The 17,310-nt window shown below is 64.6% G+C and overlaps 1 long non-coding RNA gene across 1 annotated transcript; it reads right to left on the bottom strand.

The window, feature by feature from the left end:
- Nucleotides 1-4,075: 4,075 nt before the first annotated feature.
- Nucleotides 4,076-6,887, bottom strand: LOC311625268. The gene is made up of 3 exons (XR_014795463.1): nt 6,724-6,887; nt 5,544-5,756; nt 4,076-5,430 (listed from the first exon to the last, which is right to left on the bottom strand). It is a non-coding gene; the product is annotated as an uncharacterized lncRNA (long non-coding RNA).
- Nucleotides 6,888-17,310: the final 10,423 nt, after the last annotated feature.

The following is a 17,310-nucleotide window of genomic DNA, read 5'->3' as shown; positions in this document are numbered from 1 at the left end:
CCGGCTCGTGGAGAAATGAGCAGTGAGCTCTCGGCACACCTTCCCCGCATTCATGTGCCTCTTAACCTCCCATCGTGCTTTGGGCCGAGCTGGCCTCGGCCTTGGAGCGGCTCACACTTCGCGGCCCGCGGAGTGAGGGGCGGTGTGCGGGGTGAGGGGCGGCCGCGGAGTGAGGGGCGGTGTGCGGGGTGAGGGGCGGCCGCGGGGTGAGGGGCGGTGTGCGGGGTGAGGGGCGGCCGCGGAGTGAGGGGCGGACTGCGGTGTGCGGGGCGGTCCGTGGAGTGAGGGGCGGTGTGCGGGGTGAGGGGCGGTGTGCGGGGTGAGGGGCGGTCCGTGGAGTGAGGGGCGGACTGCGGTGTGCGGGGTGAGGGGCGGTGTGCGGGGTGAGGGGCGGCCGCGGCGTGAGGGGCGGACTGCGGTGTGCGGGGCGGTCCGTGGAGTGAGGGGCGGTGTGCGGGGTGAGGGGCGGTGTGCGGGGTGAGGGGCAGCCGTGGAGTGAGGGGCGGACTGCGGTGTGCGGGGCGGTGTGCGGGGTGAGGGGCGGTCCGCGGGGTGAGGGGCGGCCGTGGTGTGAGGGGCGGTCCGCGGGGTGAGGGGCGGTGTGCGGCGTGAGGGGCCGACTGCGGTGTGCGGGGCGGTCCGTGTTGTGCGGGGTGAGGGGCGGCCGTGGTGTGAGGGGCGGTGTGCGGGGTGAGGGGCGGACTGCGGTGTGCGGGGCGGTCCGTGGTGTGCGGGGTGAGGGGCGGCCGTGGTGTGAGGGGCGGTGTGCGGGGTGAGGGGTGAGGGGCGGCTGTGGTGTGCCAGGCGACTGCTGTGCCCCCCAGGCCAGGTCCCATGAGCAGCAGCAGAGGCTGAGCGGCCGAGAGGCCTCCGGGGCTGTGGCTCCATCTCTGATCGGCAGCAGCGGGACAGACGGATCCCGGCTTCTGTCCTTGGAGCTGAGCGCCTGAGCACACGCCCCGGGTGGGGAGGGGAGGGGGGCAGAGCCATCGTCGCGGAGGGACCGGCCGTCCCCCAGGGGCTCCCGAGGGGACAGCAGTTTCGCTCCAGAACAGCCTTTGTGGGCGAATGAAAAGGACAGAGCGCACTGCCGCCCGCACTGTCCCCCAGGGGCCTGGTGTGGCCGCTGAGAGAGACTCCGCACCTCCCTCAGAGAACAGCCCTCTCCCAGGACTGGCCCGGACACGGTTTCAGTCACAGCCCGTCTCGGATTCCCATGGGCACCGGGAGGGACTAGCAGTGCTTCAGAGTGAGCTGCTGAGAACAAACCACAGCCTAACCTAATCCTAATCCTATGTCTACCCTAACCCTAACCCTAACCCTAGCCCTAGCCCTAGCCCAGCCTGGGGTCTCTCCTGGGCTGGAACTGGGCTGTGATGTCTCCCTGGGGGAGGGAAGGGCTGCAATGGGGTCAGGCCTCCTCCCGCCTGGCCCGCCCAGGCAGTAGGGTGAGAACACAGCCTCAGTCGCTGCTGCTCGCCCGTGCCCGCCCAGCTCTGACACGTGGAGCCCTGAGCGAGGGCAGAGCTCAGAGTGCACCCGTCTTGTCCGCCCGGGGTCCTCCCCCTCCTACTCCGGTGATGTGGTGGAAAGAGCTGAGAGGGTGGCGCACCGGGAAGGGGGTCCGTGGGGCCTGGGGCAGAGGAGGAGCTGCCTGTCAGCGAGAGCGGGATCTTGCACACAGAGGGCTGCAGGCTCGCAGCCCCGGGTCCCCGTGGGGCCGCCGGCCACGAACCATCGGACCCCAATGTGCTTTGTTGTTTTCACGAGGTTTGCCCGAGGCCGGCTCCGGCCACGCCTAGCTGCTCCCAGGGACTCTCCTGACCCAGTGCTGCTGGCGGGAGGGGGGGGCACTCAGGGGACCGGCCCGCACTCCCCCAGCCCCAGCCCACACTCCACCCCCCTCAGTGCGCTAACTGCCATCTCTGGGCAGGAAATGATGCTTCTGTGTGCAGAGAGCGTAATGCCTCCAGGGCTGGGGCTCTGAGTGGGGGGGGGGGGGGGGGGGGCGGGAGAGGGGCAGACCCTGTTGCCGTGGTGCACGGCCCTGCGTCAGGGCTGCCAGGCAGCCGGCTGGGCGAGTGCTGAGGGTCTGGCCAGGTTAATGGTTAACCACCCGTGACCGTGCTGAGGCTCCAGAAAATAAAGGCCTGGGGTTCCATCCCCCTGGGAGAGAGCGCGGAGGGGGCCACGGGGTCCAGAGGGCTCAGGGCCTGAGCTGGGGCCACACGTGTTTGTCTTAAACATCTTCAAAGTCAAGATCCCGCGACAGCCCCGGCCTCTGTGTGAGGGCCAATCGCTTCCCCTGCGGTGTTTGCCGGGCGGACTCCTCCGTGCGGCCGGAAAGGCAGCGCCTGAATGCCCCTGTCGGGGGACGGAGCCTCCGGCCGAGGCGCTCCCAGGAGCGGGTCCGGAGACGGAGAGGGGCCGTTCGAACAGGAAGCGACGCTGTTCGTGGGAAGACGCTGAGCTCAGAGAGGACTCCCGGACAGCCACCTTTCACGTGTCACAGGCGTGTGGGTCACAGGCGTGTGGGTCACAGGCGTGCCGTGGCGGGCGGTGCTCGGCACTCAGAGCCGCACATATCAGGGTCTCAGGGCTGGCGCTGCTCCTCTCCTCCCGCCCTCGTGCTCCGGCAGCTCTGCCAGGGACCGGCCGCCCCTCCCCTGTCACTGCATCGCCGAGAGGCCCTGGCAAGACTTCAAGCCGCTCGCGTAGAAACACAGAATTCCCCGGAACTCGGACTCTCCGTCTGTCCATCTTTCTGAACAGCCGTGGGTTTGCGGGGAGAACGAGGAACAGTTTCAGGGTGAGAAGGGGTGGGAATAGATCAAGGTCAGAAAAGGGGAAGTGGTTTTTCTCAGATGCTCCTGGGACCGCAGAGCCCCCAGATGCACCAGAGCTGTCGTGTGAACTAACGTGGAAGTCCGTGTCCCATGACGTCCTGTGCATCTTGAAAACAAACGCTCCACAGAACCAGCCAGTCACCCAGGAGCAGCGGCTCTCTCTATGGCGGCCGCGTTCCCGTAAGTGAATGTGTGTGTGTGTGTGTGACCCGTTCACATAGTCACCGTCCCACAAACACGAAATCCATGGCACATGGACCTCACGGGGAGCCAGCGAGAAGCCAGAGATTTCTCCTGAAGAGTGTCACTGCAGAGGACGGGCGGCAGCATGGAGGGCACGGTGGGGGCTGACCGGGAGCGGGAGACGCCTCTCCGCCCAAATGAAAGCAGGTGTTTCCAGCGTGCACTGTCACCTAGCCCGGCGCCGATTACAGACAAAGCTGCCCCCCCCCCCCGCCCTCAAAAGCCTGCGTGTTCCAACCGGGACACGTGTGCCATCCCAGGAATGACCACTCGTCACCCGGCACGTCTTCCAGGCAGGCTCCTCACCCCCAGGCTGGGGGGTAGCCCCTACCTCACGCCCAGCCCCACCCCAAATGCTGCCTCCCATCTTCGGAGGAGACCCCTCCTGAGGGCGGCTGGGTACTGCTCACAGCAGGGGGAGGTCATGGACTGGACTATGAAGAAATTTGCTGAAACGGGTGTGGCTCAGTGAATAGAACGTCGGCCTGTGGACCAAAGGGTCCCAGGTTTGATTCCAGTCAGGGGCATGTACCTTGGTTGCAGGCACATCCCCAGTGGGAGGTGTGCAGGAGGCAGCTGATCGATGTTTCTCATCGATGTTTCTAGCTCTCTGTCCCTCTCCCTTCCTCTTTGTGAAAAATCAATAATATATATATATATATATATATATATATATATATATATATATTTAAAGATCATTAACTTAAAAAAGAAAGAAAGAAAGAAGAAAGAAAGAAAGAAAGAAAGAAAGAAAGAAAGAAGAAAGAAAGAAAGAAAGAAAGAAAGAAAGAAAGAAAGAAAAGAAATGGAAGCACACGCCCCGAACCCGGAGTGAGGAGAGCTGGGCAGCTACTCTCCTCCAGGGTGAGGCGGAGGCGGAGGCCGGCAGCGGGTCCCCGAGGAGGGACAGGCCCAGCAGTGCCCCCGCCCGCTCGCCACCACCCTGCTGAGCTCACCAGACGTTCCTGCCTCATGACGAGGTTCAGGCTCACACCCAGCAGTTGATAAAGAATGCACAGTCTGCCTGCAGCTCAGGGGGTGAGCAGTGACCTAGAAACCAGGAGGCTACAGTTTGATTTGGGTTAGTGCATAGGCCCGGGTTGTGTGTTCCATCCCCAGTGAGGGGCATGCGGGAGGCAGCTAATCCATGATTCTCTCCTATCACTGATGTCTCTATCTCTCTTTTCTTCTCCCTCCTCTCTGAAATCAATAAAAATACATTTTAAAAGTGAATAAAAGAATAAATGCATGAATGAATGAATGCAAGAATGGATGGATGCATGGATGCATGGATGGAAGGAAGGAAGGGAGGATGGATGGATGGATGAATGCATGGATGGATGGATAGATGGATGGATGGATGGATGGATACATGGATGGATGGATGGATGGATGGAAGGAAGGATGGATGGATGGATGGATGGATGGATGGATGGATGGATGGAAGGAAGGATTGATGGATGGATGGATGGATGGAAGGAAGGATGGATGGATGGATGGATGGATGGATGGATGGAAGATGGAACGTGTCTGTGGATGGAGACTCCGTAATTTGTCAGGTGTCAGCTTTTTCTGACCGACTGACGGGCAGGTTCGGTGCCATCACGTCAGAACCACGAGAGGCGACTTGCCAGCTGCAGACAGACTGACCCTGACATTCACAAGGAGCGGAGCCAGGAAGCCAGTTTGGCACAAACCCACTGCGAGCTCCCATCCCGCACCCTCACAGACCAGGCTGCGGTGGCCGCCAGCAGAGACAGCGCCCACCCCGTGCGGGCGCTCCCTCAGGATGGGACAAAGACCACCTCCTCAGGTGCCCAGGCCCCGGTGGCCCACAAGGGTGCCCCGCTGCTCTCCGTTCTATCCACACATTAACGTTCTCATTATATCGTCATGCGTGTCACTGCAGACTGCAGGGCTCCCGCCCGTGGCCTGGGGCCTCCCCTTCGGGTGCAGGCTGCTCTTCCCATTAAGACTGTGGGAACCTTCTCTGTGCCGGCGAAGGCCGGACAGCCGCTCTGGGGAGAGGACCCACGCCCACAGGCCCCGAGGCTCACCTTGGCCGTGGTCAAGCAAACCGTGGTCGGCAAACCGAGGCTCGCGAGCCACATGTGGCTCTTGGGCCCCCTGAGTGTGGCTCTTCCACAACATACCACGGCCTGGGAGAGTCTATGTTGAAGAAGTGGCGTTAGAAGAAGTTTAAGTTTAAAAAATTTGGCTCTCAAAAAATTTTCAACTGTTGTACTGTTGATAGTTGGCTCTGCTGACTAATGAGTTTGCCACCCACTGGCCCAGTCATTCGTGGGCTCTGCCTGCCCCCTGCTGGATCCACATGCAAACGCTGAAAACAAAACAAAAGCCGGGTTTTGTCTGAGAACCTTCCCCTTGAGACAGAAACAGTAATCACCATGGTTTTCAGAGCCCACATGTCCCAGGCACCGCTGCCAAACTCACGGCATGTCACTGCAGCCGCGAGGGTTCCACGGGAGGGAGCCCGGCCCTGACTGCCCTCCCACCGCCACGTCCACGGACCAGGGAGCCCATGTCAAGATCAAAACACCCACGAGGAGCCAATGCTGAGCGAGCTGTCCTGCGGGGAACCAGGCACAGACCCACAGACGTTTATTCTCCCACGACTCTCCGTTCAGCGGAGACCTTTTCTAACTGCTGGTGAGACAGGAATTTTAAAAACCCTTAGAGGTAGGTTCCAAAACCATCATTTACAATCCCCAGCAAGCTGCCCCCAGAGATCCCAAAGGCGGCCCGGTTCTCAGCGGCGTCAGACACTGTGTGTTTACGTTTGGGTGGGAAAGGATCAGGGGAACCGCCTCGGAGAGCTCACTTTATCTTCAAAGCAGTCGCAACCTCGTGGGATGGCTCCCGAGCCCCTGCTCCCTGTGGTATCTAATCCCAGCGTCTCATTAATTGAAGGGTGAGGGTGGTGTGTGGGGCTGCTGAGAGTGAGCTCCTCCGTCAGCAAATGAGAGGTCAGGAGCATGTGCCCCGACACCCCGGCCTCCCCAGAGCTACCGTGGGAACGTTCCTCTCCTCCATTTCCAGAGCATGGATTTTCAATCATGTTTAGATGGTGAATTAGACAGGCGTCTGCCACAGAGATGACTTTTTTTTGTTTACTTGAGAACCATTTGGTGGCCAAATTGGAATAAGGAGAGAACAGAATCCAGCCATCCACGCCCAGCTCAGGGTTCTCAACCCCCCACCCGCCTGAGACAAGTCCAGCCTGCCTCCCTCAGCTCAGGTCACGCAAAATTCCCAGAACCAGAGGAGACTCTGCCCTGCCCCCCAGCTGTCTCCCCAAGTGACGGTGGTGGAAGTGATGGTGGTGATGATGGTGGTGGTGATGGTGGTGGTGATGGTGGTAATGACAATGGTGATGATGATGGTGATGACGGTGGTGATGGTAATGATGATGGTGATGACACAGTTTTGAAGTAGAAGCTTGTGGCTCTTGCCCACAGAGGCAAGAACATTACTAAGACTATATATACACACACACACACACACACACACACACACACACACCTATATATGGTATATTAGGTACATATGTGAGGAGAGGAACATGTCTGGACCAAGAAGCAGAGCTCCCTCTCTCTGCTGGATGTCAAGTTACCTGCACATGATCCGCCTGGTAAACAAAACGAGGAGCTCCACCTGCAGACACGCTGACTTCCCTGAACCCTGCTCCATGGTGAGGGCTTCCCAGGGCAGTGGCTGGGTGTGGCATCACCAGGTTGTCCGTCACCAGCGTGGGCAGTGCGAGGCCCACAGGACAGAGAGAACGTCCCTCTGCCTCCCTGTGCCTCAGTTTCCCTCACAAAAAAATCTGGTCCAGCTCTGATGGACCAGGATGGCCCCACCTCCACCCCCCACAGGAGCCTGTCAGTCCCTGTGGGAGGTGCAGGTGGCCCCTGGAGGCAGCGAGGAGAGGGGCGGGGCCTCCAGTCCCCTGAGCCTTTCTGCAGGGCTGTCTCTTCAGAGGTCTCTGGGGTGAGCTCCGCAGGGTAGACGCGGACCTGGCCACAGTGATAGGTGCAGGGCCCTGGAGCCTCCCGGGCTGGTGAGAGGGGGCCACACGCATCAGCGGCAGATTCTCCCCCACCCCCATTCCCAGCCCAGCACGCTCCGTCCTGGCTCTGACTGTGAGATGGAAGCTGGGCTGGCCCCTGGGCACAGGCTGGGCTCAGGGAGGGCTCTACCTTCTGCAGGAACAGGAACTGGCCAGCAGAAGGCAAACATCCCAAGGCAGACAGCTGGGCTGGGGGCACCACACCTGGTCCCCCTTCAGCAGAGGGAGGGGGAGGGGGTTTGAGCGAGGGGGAGGGGGCCAGGTGGGCACCCAGCTGCCCGGGAGGCCTGTGCCGCCTGCCATTCTGCAGACGGGTCCCCTGTGGTGGCCGCACGGCACAGGCCGAGCCCGTGGGAGCCGGGAGCCAGCTGGTGCTCGTGGCCTTTGGGAGCAGGGGGTGGCTCAGGGCAGGCGGAGTGCCCTTCTGCCTAAGGAGTCAACCCATCGGCCCCTCCCAGACTGGTTTGAGGACGAGGCTGCAGGCAGGACCTGGGGGACCAGTGACCGGCTGGGGCCCGGGCTCAGCAGGTCCCGGGAGCTGTAGGGGAGGAGGGTCTGTGGGCTGCATGGGGGTCAGAGGGTGAGAGAGGCTGCCACGGGGGCGGGGTGGCATTGGGGACGTGGACCGGCGGCACCGGGGCAGAGCCACGTGGCACAAAGCGAATGCAGGAAGCTGGCGGTTTACAGACCCCAAATCCATTTCTTTTCGAGGTAAAACAAGATCTGCCAGGAGGCAGGCGGCGGGAGCCAGACGGGAAAAGTAATCTGAGCCACAGACGGCGGACGAAGGGGGGACGTGGGGGGGAGAAATGGGGGAGGGGAGTCCGTCAGAGCAAATGGCCACGGGGCGAGGGGCCGCTTACCTGGAGGTCACAGGTCACGGAGACACAGGCTGGCGGCCACGGTTCCCTCTTCAGCTCCGCCCTATGCTGTGGCCCAGGAGGGAGCCAGCCGCTCGCCCTCTCTGAGCTGCAGCGGCCTCAGCTGGGGACCGGGCCACAGCTGCTCCTCACGGAGTGCGGGGAGATTGTGGGCGCCCCACCTGCCCTGAGGGCTTTCTGCTCCCTCGTCTGCACCCCCACCTCACCACCCTTCCCTCCCCCAGCCTTCCAGGGAGGCTCAGGCCCCTCTGGACCTCTTGCATGGACTCTGGACGGCCACTGCTCTCCTGTCTCCTTCACAGTCCCAGCAGGAAAGAGAGGACACACGCACACGAGCTTTTCTGGAAGGATTTTGCCAAAGGGACTGCTGACAGGTGTGAGAGCAGACAACAGCCAACTGGGGAGATGGCACCCCAGAAACAGGTCCATCCAAGGCCTCCAGGGGGCGGTACAACGCCATCATCAAGAAGTGGACACGGGAAGGGGGTGGGGCCATGTGAACATTCTCAAGCAGTGAGGTGAGGACAGAGGAGGGGCCAAGTGAAGATTGGAGGGGTGCAGCCAGGAGCCCCAGAAGCTGAGGCAGGAAGGACCCTCCCTGGAGCCCTCTGAGGGAGCACAGCCCTGACACCCCGATTTCAGATTCTGGCCCCGGAACGGGGGAGCAGCCATCGGAGCCGCAGCCCCAGGACACGGACCCTCCTTTGGGGGCTTTGACCAGGTTCTGGGAACAGCCATCGGAGCCGCAGCCCCAGGACACGGGCCCTCCTTTGGGGGCTTTGACCAGGTTCTGGGAGCAGCTGAGGCCTGGGCCCCCCCAGTGGAGACCCCTACACCGCTCACCGCGGGGCTCCCAGGGAGACCATCCCTGTGTCTGTGCCTCGGCCCTGTCTCCCGCTCCCCTGCCTCCTCGGCAGTGACGGGGCAGTGGGCGCATCAGGCAGGCTGCTCGGTGGGCAGCACAGGCTACGGGCTCAGGGACTCCCGCCAGCTGGCCCAGCCCCCAGCTGCAGGAGGGTGCAGGGCCCTCCCTGCCCCACCCTTACCTTCCCCCTCCCGAGTCCAGCCTGGGCCTCCACTTCCTGGAGCACCGGGGTTGACAGGAGCCAGCACCTGGGTTGTGGTGCACATTTTCTAGATGCCAAAACTGAGGCCCAGAGGCTGAGAGTGAAAAGGGAAGTCAGAGATAAAAGAGCATCTTTAAGCAGACACTGCAGCCCGGGGCCATTCGGGCGGGCACCTGGTGTGGTGGAAATTTAAGGACGATAGGCCTGATTCATCCCCAGAATGTGTGGACAGGTGGTGTGGGCACAGGCACGCCCCTCGGGGAAGCAGGACGGTGTGCCAGGCCCTCGCAGACCTGTCCGGGATGGAGAACACGGGGGAGGGGGCTGTGGGAAATTCCCAGTTTCCCAGGATGCATCGCTGCAGCCTTCCGACCTCCACGTGGGCGGGGGAGGCGGATCCCCCGTGGCCCTTTTCTGAGTCCTGTGAGACTTCAGCCTTCCCGCCAGCCAGGTGTTCCCTGTTCAGCGAGAAGACAATGAACCCCATCTCTCCCTGCACCCACCCCCAGGCCCGGCTCCCTGGGCCCGGCAGGCGTTCCCTCTGAAGTCTGTCCAGCTGAGCGGGCACCTGGTGTCTGACGGTGCTGACAAGGCCGCTGTTTCTGAGCTGGAGGTGCAGGCGGAGCTCGGGGTGTCACTGCCCAGGCGGCCGGGGGCGGGGTGTCGGGCAGAGGCGCCCCTCAGGGGCAGCCACGGCTGCTCCCTCCCCCGGGCAAGGGCACCTCCTCAAGCCTGTGTCCCGGCTCCGCGGGGCCAGAAGCCAGTCCGTTCCAGGCAAACGTTGGAGAGAGGCCGTTCCTGGCACTCCTGCCGCTGACTCCTCTCAGCCCGGACAGAGGGAAGCACATCACCGGAAGCGCCCGCGCCCACGCCCGCGCTGCCCCACCTCTGCCCCTGTCCTGGTGGAAACCGCTGAAGAGGTGCTAGCGTAATGCTTCCGATCGGACCCAAAGAGGTGCTGCCCTCTGAACCCGTGACTGCCCCTGAGGGGTGCTCTGCACTTCCCGACCTCAGACACGCCCTCCTCCGGAAGGAAGGTCCTGGCAGACCAGAGGGGCGAGGACGGGGTCACCGGGAGGAGGCCCACGATGACTGGGTGCTTACGGACAGAGGGGAGGCAGCCGCAGAGAGGACACCCCGGGGTGCGGCGGGCCAGGGGGAGGGAGCAGCCCAGGGGAACAGCCCAGGGGGAACGGCCCCCAGGAGCCCATGTGGCCTCAGAGGACCAGCGAGGGCTCCAGGCTAGAGGCTCAGGAAACGGGAAATTGGCATCATTTCCCCAGAAGCTTGTAAACAAACAGAACTAACCAGCACCCAGGACCGAACCACTGTCCGTGTTGGGACCTGGGCCCGGGCCTTCTGGAGCTTCCGGGCCATGCGGCCTGGGGTCCTGCCCCCGCCCGGCTCGTCCCTGTGCACCTCGGGGTGGCCGGCCCTCAGTGAGATGGCTGCTTCTCTGTGAGGCCAGAGCCTCAGGCCGAGGAGGGGCGTGGGCCACGCCTGCAGAGCCAGGCCGGCCACACGGGCGGTCACACGGCTGGTCACACGGGCGGTCACACGGGCGGTCACATAGTGTCCGCCCGGCAGCAGGGTCTTGTTCACAGGACCAGCAGGAGGGCTCACTCCTAAGCTCTGTGCCAGGCCCTCCCCCAGGTCTTACAAATGCCCGTTGGGGGTGTGCAGGAGGCAGCTGATGGATGTCTCTCTCTCATCAATATGTCTAACTCTATCCCTCTCCCTTCCTCTCTGTAAAAATCAATAAAATATATATTTTTTAAAATAAAGTATGTATTTTAAAGAAGAGTGGCGGTGCCATTCGGACCCACAGAGGGCTGGGGTCGTCCTTGTGGCTTCTACTCTGGCACATGAGGTGGCTGGAGAGAATCAGCCGGACATGAGCCCTTGCTCTGCAGGCTTCTCCCCCGGCGCCGAGGCCGGGCCCGGTGTGAACAGAGCCGGGCAGGGAGGCTGCGTCCACAGCGGAGGCGGGGAGGGAGGTCAGCGGGGGGTCAGCAGGGGGTCAGCGGAGACACTGGGGCCGCCAATGGGGTTCCGCTCGCTCCCCCCCGCCCCGCCCTAACACCTGCCCGTGGTGCGCGGTCGGCCTAGGCGTCAGGGCGGAGGGGGTGCGTGGTCCGGGCTTCCGGGGCGACGTGGGCTCCACCCTTGGGGTCCAGACCGACCCCAGGAGCACTGACTAGGGCGACAGCTGGACGGGACCCTCGGAGGAGGGCGCAGTGCGGCCCCCAAACAGCGCGGCCACCGGCACGGAGACCCGGACGGGGCACCTCCTGGACGGGCAGCCCTGGGCCGTGCGATCCCAGGACCCTGAGACCCTGGGACAGGAGCCCCCATGGGCGATCTGGACTGGGACCAGCGCGGGCCGAGGTTCCTGTGGGTCCGGGGGCGGGGCTAATGGGCGGGGCTGAGGGCACGTCCGGGGCTGAGGGGAGGGGCATAGCGGAGGGGCGGGGCACAGGGGAGGGGCGGGGCTGATGGCGGGTGGGGCGGGGGGTTAGGGGCGGGGCGGGGCTGGGAATGGGGCACAGGGGGGCGGGGCTGGGGCCAGGCTGAGGGCGTGTCGGGGCGGGGCAAATCGGAGGGGCGGGGCTTGTGGCGGGGCGGGTCCGGGGCGGGCACAGCGGAGGGCGGGGCGCAGGGTGCCTTCGGCCAATCGCAGCCGGGCCCCCCTCCCCCCGGGCCGCCCCAACAGCCGTGGCTCGCGGGTTCCTCCCGGACCCCAACGGAGCGGGGGTCGAGTTCAGTCCGGGTCCCGGACCCTCACCCTCAGCCAGCCCCGGACTGGGACCCGAACCTGGACCCCTACCCCGACCAGGACCCCTATCCGGATCCGGACCCCCACCTGGAATCCAACCCGGATTCCGACACCGACCCGGATCCGGACCCGGACCCCGACCCGGATCCAGACCCCGACCCGGATCCCGATCCTGCCCCGGATCCCGATCAGGACGCCAACCCGGACCCAGACCCAGACCCGCCCCCAGACCCTCTCCCAGACCCAGACCCGGGACCCGGAACAGTGAACCCAACCCAGACCCCCACGGGGACCCCGCAGGTGAGCGTGCATGTGCCAGGGTCCCGGGACATGGGCACCGGCCCGACTGGCACCAGGCCTGGCTGTCCGGGGTTTGCCCCCCAGGTCCCAGCAGAGGGTTCAGGAGGTCCCGGGCCGCCCCCACCTCCCCTCTCCTCCTCCCTCCCCGCCTCCCCACCCGGTGCTGTCCCCCCAGGCAGGGGCACCCGCCTGCTCTACCCCCTCCACACCCCTCCTCCGGGGCGGCTGAGCTCTTGGCCTGGCTGCCCTGGCAGAGTCTCACCTGCGTTCACACAGCCGGACGGGACCCAGGCCAGGGACGGCCGGAGCTTAGCAGTCCTCCTGCCAGGGAGCCGGTGACACTGACCTGGGCACCCCGCCCGTAGGAGTGGGCACCCCTCTGCCAGGCCCCCCAGCCTCTCCTGGCACCACCCCACTCTGCTCCCTGGCTCCCGCCCGGCCTCCACAGCTCCACCGCCTGTCAGTGTGAGAGCCTGGCAGGGCTGGTGAGGCGGCCAGCTGCCCGGGAACCGCTGGGAGCCGGGGGGCCGCTGGGAGCCGGGAGCCGGGGCCTGCTGGGAGCCAGGAGCCGCTAGGAGCCAGGAGCCGCTGGGAGCCGGGGGGGCACTGGGAGCCGGGAGCCACTGGGAGCCGGGTGCCTGCTGGGAGCCGTGCCAGGCCCGGAGTGAGTGCTCTGGAAGCCGCACTGCCTCGTCCCCAGAACCCCCAGGAGGACAGGGCAAGCAACCCTGGGCACCCCCTCCAGGTGCCCTCAGGGCGCTGGGGATGGTGGCCTCAGCCCACGACCCCTCTGGAGCCGGCTGTGGTCCCTCAGGCCGCCTGCCCTCTTCCACGGTCTGTCTGTCCACCGCTGGAGGGACCCAGGACACCAGTTAACCCGGGTCACCGGTTAACCGGGTCACTAGTTAAGCCAGATTATCAGTTAGGCCGGGTCACCAGTTAACCCGGGTCACTAGTTAAGCCAGGTCACCAGTTAACCCAGGTCACTAGTAAAGCCGGGTCACCTGTTAACCCGGGTTACCAGTTAGGCAGGGTCACCAGTTAACCCGGGTCACCAGTTAACCCAGGTCACCAGTTAGTCTGGGTCACCAGTTAGGCCGGGTCACCAGTTAACCCGGGTCACCAGTTAACCCAGGTCACCAGTTAGGCCGGGTCACCGGTTAACCCGGGTCACTAGTTAGGCCGGGTCACTAGTTAAGCCAGATCATCAGTTAGGCCGGGTCACCAGTTAACCCGGGTCACTAGTTAAGCCAGGTCACCAGTTAACCCAGGTCACCAGTTAGTCTGGGTCACCAGTTAGGCCGGGTCACCAGTTAGTCTGGGTCACCAGTTAACCCAGGTCACCAGTTAGTCTGGGTCACCAGTTAGGCCGGGTCACCAGTTAGTCTGGGTCACCAGTTAACCCGGGTCACCAGTTAACCCAGGTCAGGAGTTAGTCTGGGCCACCAGTTAGGCCGGGTTACCAGTTAGGCCGGGTCACTAGTTAGGCCAGGTGACCAGTTAGTCTGGGTCACCAGTTAGGCCGGGTCACCAGTTAGGCCAGGTCACCAGTTAGGCCGGGTCACCAGTTAGTCTGGGTCACCAGTTAACCCGGGTCACCAGTTAACCCAGGTCACCAGTTAGTCTGGGTCACCAGTTAGGCCGGGTCACTAGTTAGGCCAGGTCACCAGTTAGGCCGGGTCACTAGTTAGGCCGGGTCACCAGTTAATGGGACACACCAGTCCCTGACAAGAGGCGCTCCCACTGGCCCCGGGCCTCCCCTCTCCCCCTCAGGCCTGGGCCGACCCGCTCAGCCATCAGCCCCCGAGCCCAGTGGCCCTCCCTGCGGACGCACCGTCCAGCTAGACCGGCTCCGGGACGACATGCCGGTGTCTGCATCGCCAGGACACACGCCGGACGGACCCGCCCTGGCTCCCGGCTGCTGGTCCCTGATGGGCTCGGCTGTGCCTGACCCGGTGGCCTGTCCCGAATGGCAGCGTGTGTGCAGTTTTTAAAACACTGTGACCTGACAGGCCTGTCTGAAGTACATGGGCCTTTACGTCGCTCTGTCCCCGGCCCCCGTCCTGCTGTCCCAGCTGAGACCCCGCCTCGGCCTCACTCACGGCCGCGCCTCTGGAGCTGGCCCGGCTGTGACCCCCGTCACTCACCACAAGCCAGGCACCTGACCTCCCTCCCAGCCCGGCCCCTCCCAGGTCAGAGGTCAGCCCACCGTGGAGGCTGGGTCTGAACCCACAGCCCAGGCAGACGAGGCGCGGCCCCAGGGTGTGGCCCACACCTGGCTCAGCCTTAGGCCAAAACCCATTGTACTTCACTCAGCGTGTCTGTTCCCAGCAGCGGGTCCCGAGTTCGGGTGCTGGGGCAGCTTGGGGTCCAGCGAGGTCCCAGGGGTCAGTGGTCAGTAGGTCCAGTGAGGGGTCAGGGGTCAGTGGTCCAGCAAGGGCCCAGCGGTCAGTGGTCAGTGGGTCCAGTGAGGGGTCAGTGGTCCAGTGAGGGCCCAGCGGTCAGTGGTCAGTGGGTCCAGTGAGGGGTCAGTGGTCCAACGAGGGCCCAGCGGTCAGTGGTCAGTGGGTCCAGTGAGGGGTCAGTGGTCCAACGAGGGCCCAGCGGTCAGTGGTCCAGCGAGGGCCCAGCGGTCAGTGGTCAGTGGGTCCAGTGAGGGGGTCAGTGGTCCAGCGAGGGCCCAGCAGTCAGTGGTCAGTGGGTCCAGTGAGGGGTCAGTGGTCCAACGAGGGCCCAGTGGTCAGTGGTCCAGTGAGGACCCAGCGGTCAGTGGGACTAGGTGACCTGTGGCAGCATTACTAAAAGAACTGAAGGAGGTTGTGCTCCTGTCTGAGGTGTGGGCAGGGGAGGGGCAGCTCAGGGCCTATCTGTCTGTCTGTCCGTCTTCTCCACTCAGCCCTGCTGGCTGCTGACCACAGCTCACTGCTTCCTGGGCGGGACCTCCCAACCCTACAGTAAAAGGAGGTGGCCAGGCAGGTGTCTGTGCTGGGACTCAGTCCTGGATGAGGAGGGGGGGGGGAGAAGAGGAGGAGAGGAGGAGGAGGAGGAGGGGGAGGAGGAGGGGGAAGAGAAGAAAGAGGAGGGGGAGGAGGGAGAGGAGGCGGAGGAGGAGGAGAAGGAGGAGGGGGATGAGGAGGAGAAGGATGGGGAGGAGGAGGGGAGGGAGGGGAGAATGCGAGAATGCAAAGAATCTGGTCTCAGCTGAGCTAAGGGGAGGAGGGCCCCTGTAATTAAGTGGTCACTCCTTCCCCTCCCTCCTGCCATCCAGCACCTGGAAAGACAGATGGGGAGCGACCCCGGGTCCTCTGCTGCCCCAGCCGCCAGAGCTGTGACCGTAGCAGCGGGCGGCGGGGGCTCAGGCAGCAGCCCCCCATGTCCCCCCTGGAGCCGGGCAAGTGCACCCGACTCCCCCACTGTGAACAGCTTCCCCTTCGGCGAGGCCCAGCCTGCAGTCTCTGTGTCATCCATCTCTGCCTCGGGGACCGCGTCCTTCCGGCTTGGCCAGGAGGGGGACCTCCGGGACTGGGGACCAGCCTCCCGCAGCAGGGGAGCGGGCACACACCGAGCTCGGGGAGGACAGGCGCCGGGGTGGAGGCTGAGGGAGCGGGCAGGCTGGATCACACACCTCCCCTCCTGAGGCCGGGGTCAGCGGGCGGTGCTGGTGGTGGAGCTGGCCACCCTGCCCCCCGAACCCCTAACTGGGCAGCTCGACCTCCCGCTCAGACGCTGTTTCTGAAACGGGCGCCCGCGGGGGCCCAGAACCAGCTCAGAAGGGCCTGGAGGAGCATGGAGGGTGGGCGCGTGTTAGCAGCTGGGCGCGGGGCAGGGCGGGGGGGGGGGGTGCGCAGTGACAGCCAGCCCGGGCCCCCTCCTCGAGGCTCCGCCCGCTGCACACACAGGCACAGGCACGCATGCACACGCACATTCCTGTGCATGCACACAGCACCCACACGTGCACACACACTTGCTGGGAAGGCCGCCGCTCTGTGGCATAACCTGCCATGTGTGTTAACGGCTTCGCTGAGGTCAGAGCCACACGCGATGACACACGGACGGCGACGAAGGTAAATGTCGGACGGAAGGCCCCACCTCCTCACCACGGACCCTCGTACCTGGCGTGGGACTCCGGCGGGCAGCCAGCCCCCATCCCGGGCTGCCTTCCGGGCGGTCCGGCTCCTGTAGAGGCGGACGTGGGCGGCTCTGCCTGGCCCCGTGACGGCCAGAGGCTGTGGCCGGGCGGCGCACGGCCGTACTTTGCGCCTTTTTATTGCCGGCGGGGTCCCCGTCGCCTCGTGGGCCTGGCTCGTGCCGAGGGCAGCTGTGTCCGGGCGCCCCAGGCCGCGGTGCAGAGGGCCGGCAGCCGGAGGAGGACCCGGCAGAGGAGAGCCCTCCGGGGACGTGACCTGAGGCCGCCTCCCGGCTCTGCCCAGGCCCGAACCACACGTGCAGCTGGGCTGGCCCGAGGCCTCGCACGGGCACCACCTCACGTCTGCCTCCCCCAAGGGAGCTGCCTCCTCCAGGAGCGGGCACAGCGGTGCTGGGGCAGGTGCGGGCGCTGCGCCTCCAGGAGGTGAGCATCAGTCCGTTCTCGGCCCCTGGGGGCCTGCCCGCTGTGTGTGTGTGTGTATGTGGGCGTGGCTGAGGCGCCGGCTCCCTCTCGCCCTGCCGTGTGCGGGCACCGGAGGAAGGAGTGGCCCCTGCGTCCTCTGTGACGGGCGCGCCGGTGACCTTCAGTCCGTGGCCGCCGGCACCACGCCAGGTTTCAGGGAACACGTGAGTGGGGACACGAGGGCCAGGCTGGTGGTTTGCCTTTTTCTAAGTCGTTGGGCTGCCGCTCACAGGTCGGCCCGTCAGAGATGTGTCGCTCTACATTTAGCTGAGGGAAGAGGACAGGCTGGGCCTCCCGGGTCCCAAGTCTGCAGGGCACCCTGGGGTGGAGGTGGGGGGCCTGAGTCTGAGCAGAGCTGGGGCAGGAGCAGGGGCAGGAGGGGGAGCAGGAGCTGGGGCAGAAAGTGGGAGCAGGTAGGGGCAGGGAGCGGGCAGAGATGGGCACACCTCTAACCACAGGGCCGGCCCCGGGCAGCAGGCGGCCAGCACCGCAGTGGCT

The sequence above is a fragment of the Pipistrellus hanaki genome (assembly GCF_964339955.1).
Source record: "Pipistrellus hanaki genome assembly, chromosome: 7".
Taxonomy (NCBI): Eukaryota; Metazoa; Chordata; class Mammalia; order Chiroptera; family Vespertilionidae; genus Pipistrellus; species Pipistrellus hanaki.
The sequence above is the reverse complement of the archived record's forward strand: the minus strand, read 5'-3'. Positions and strand labels throughout refer to the sequence as shown.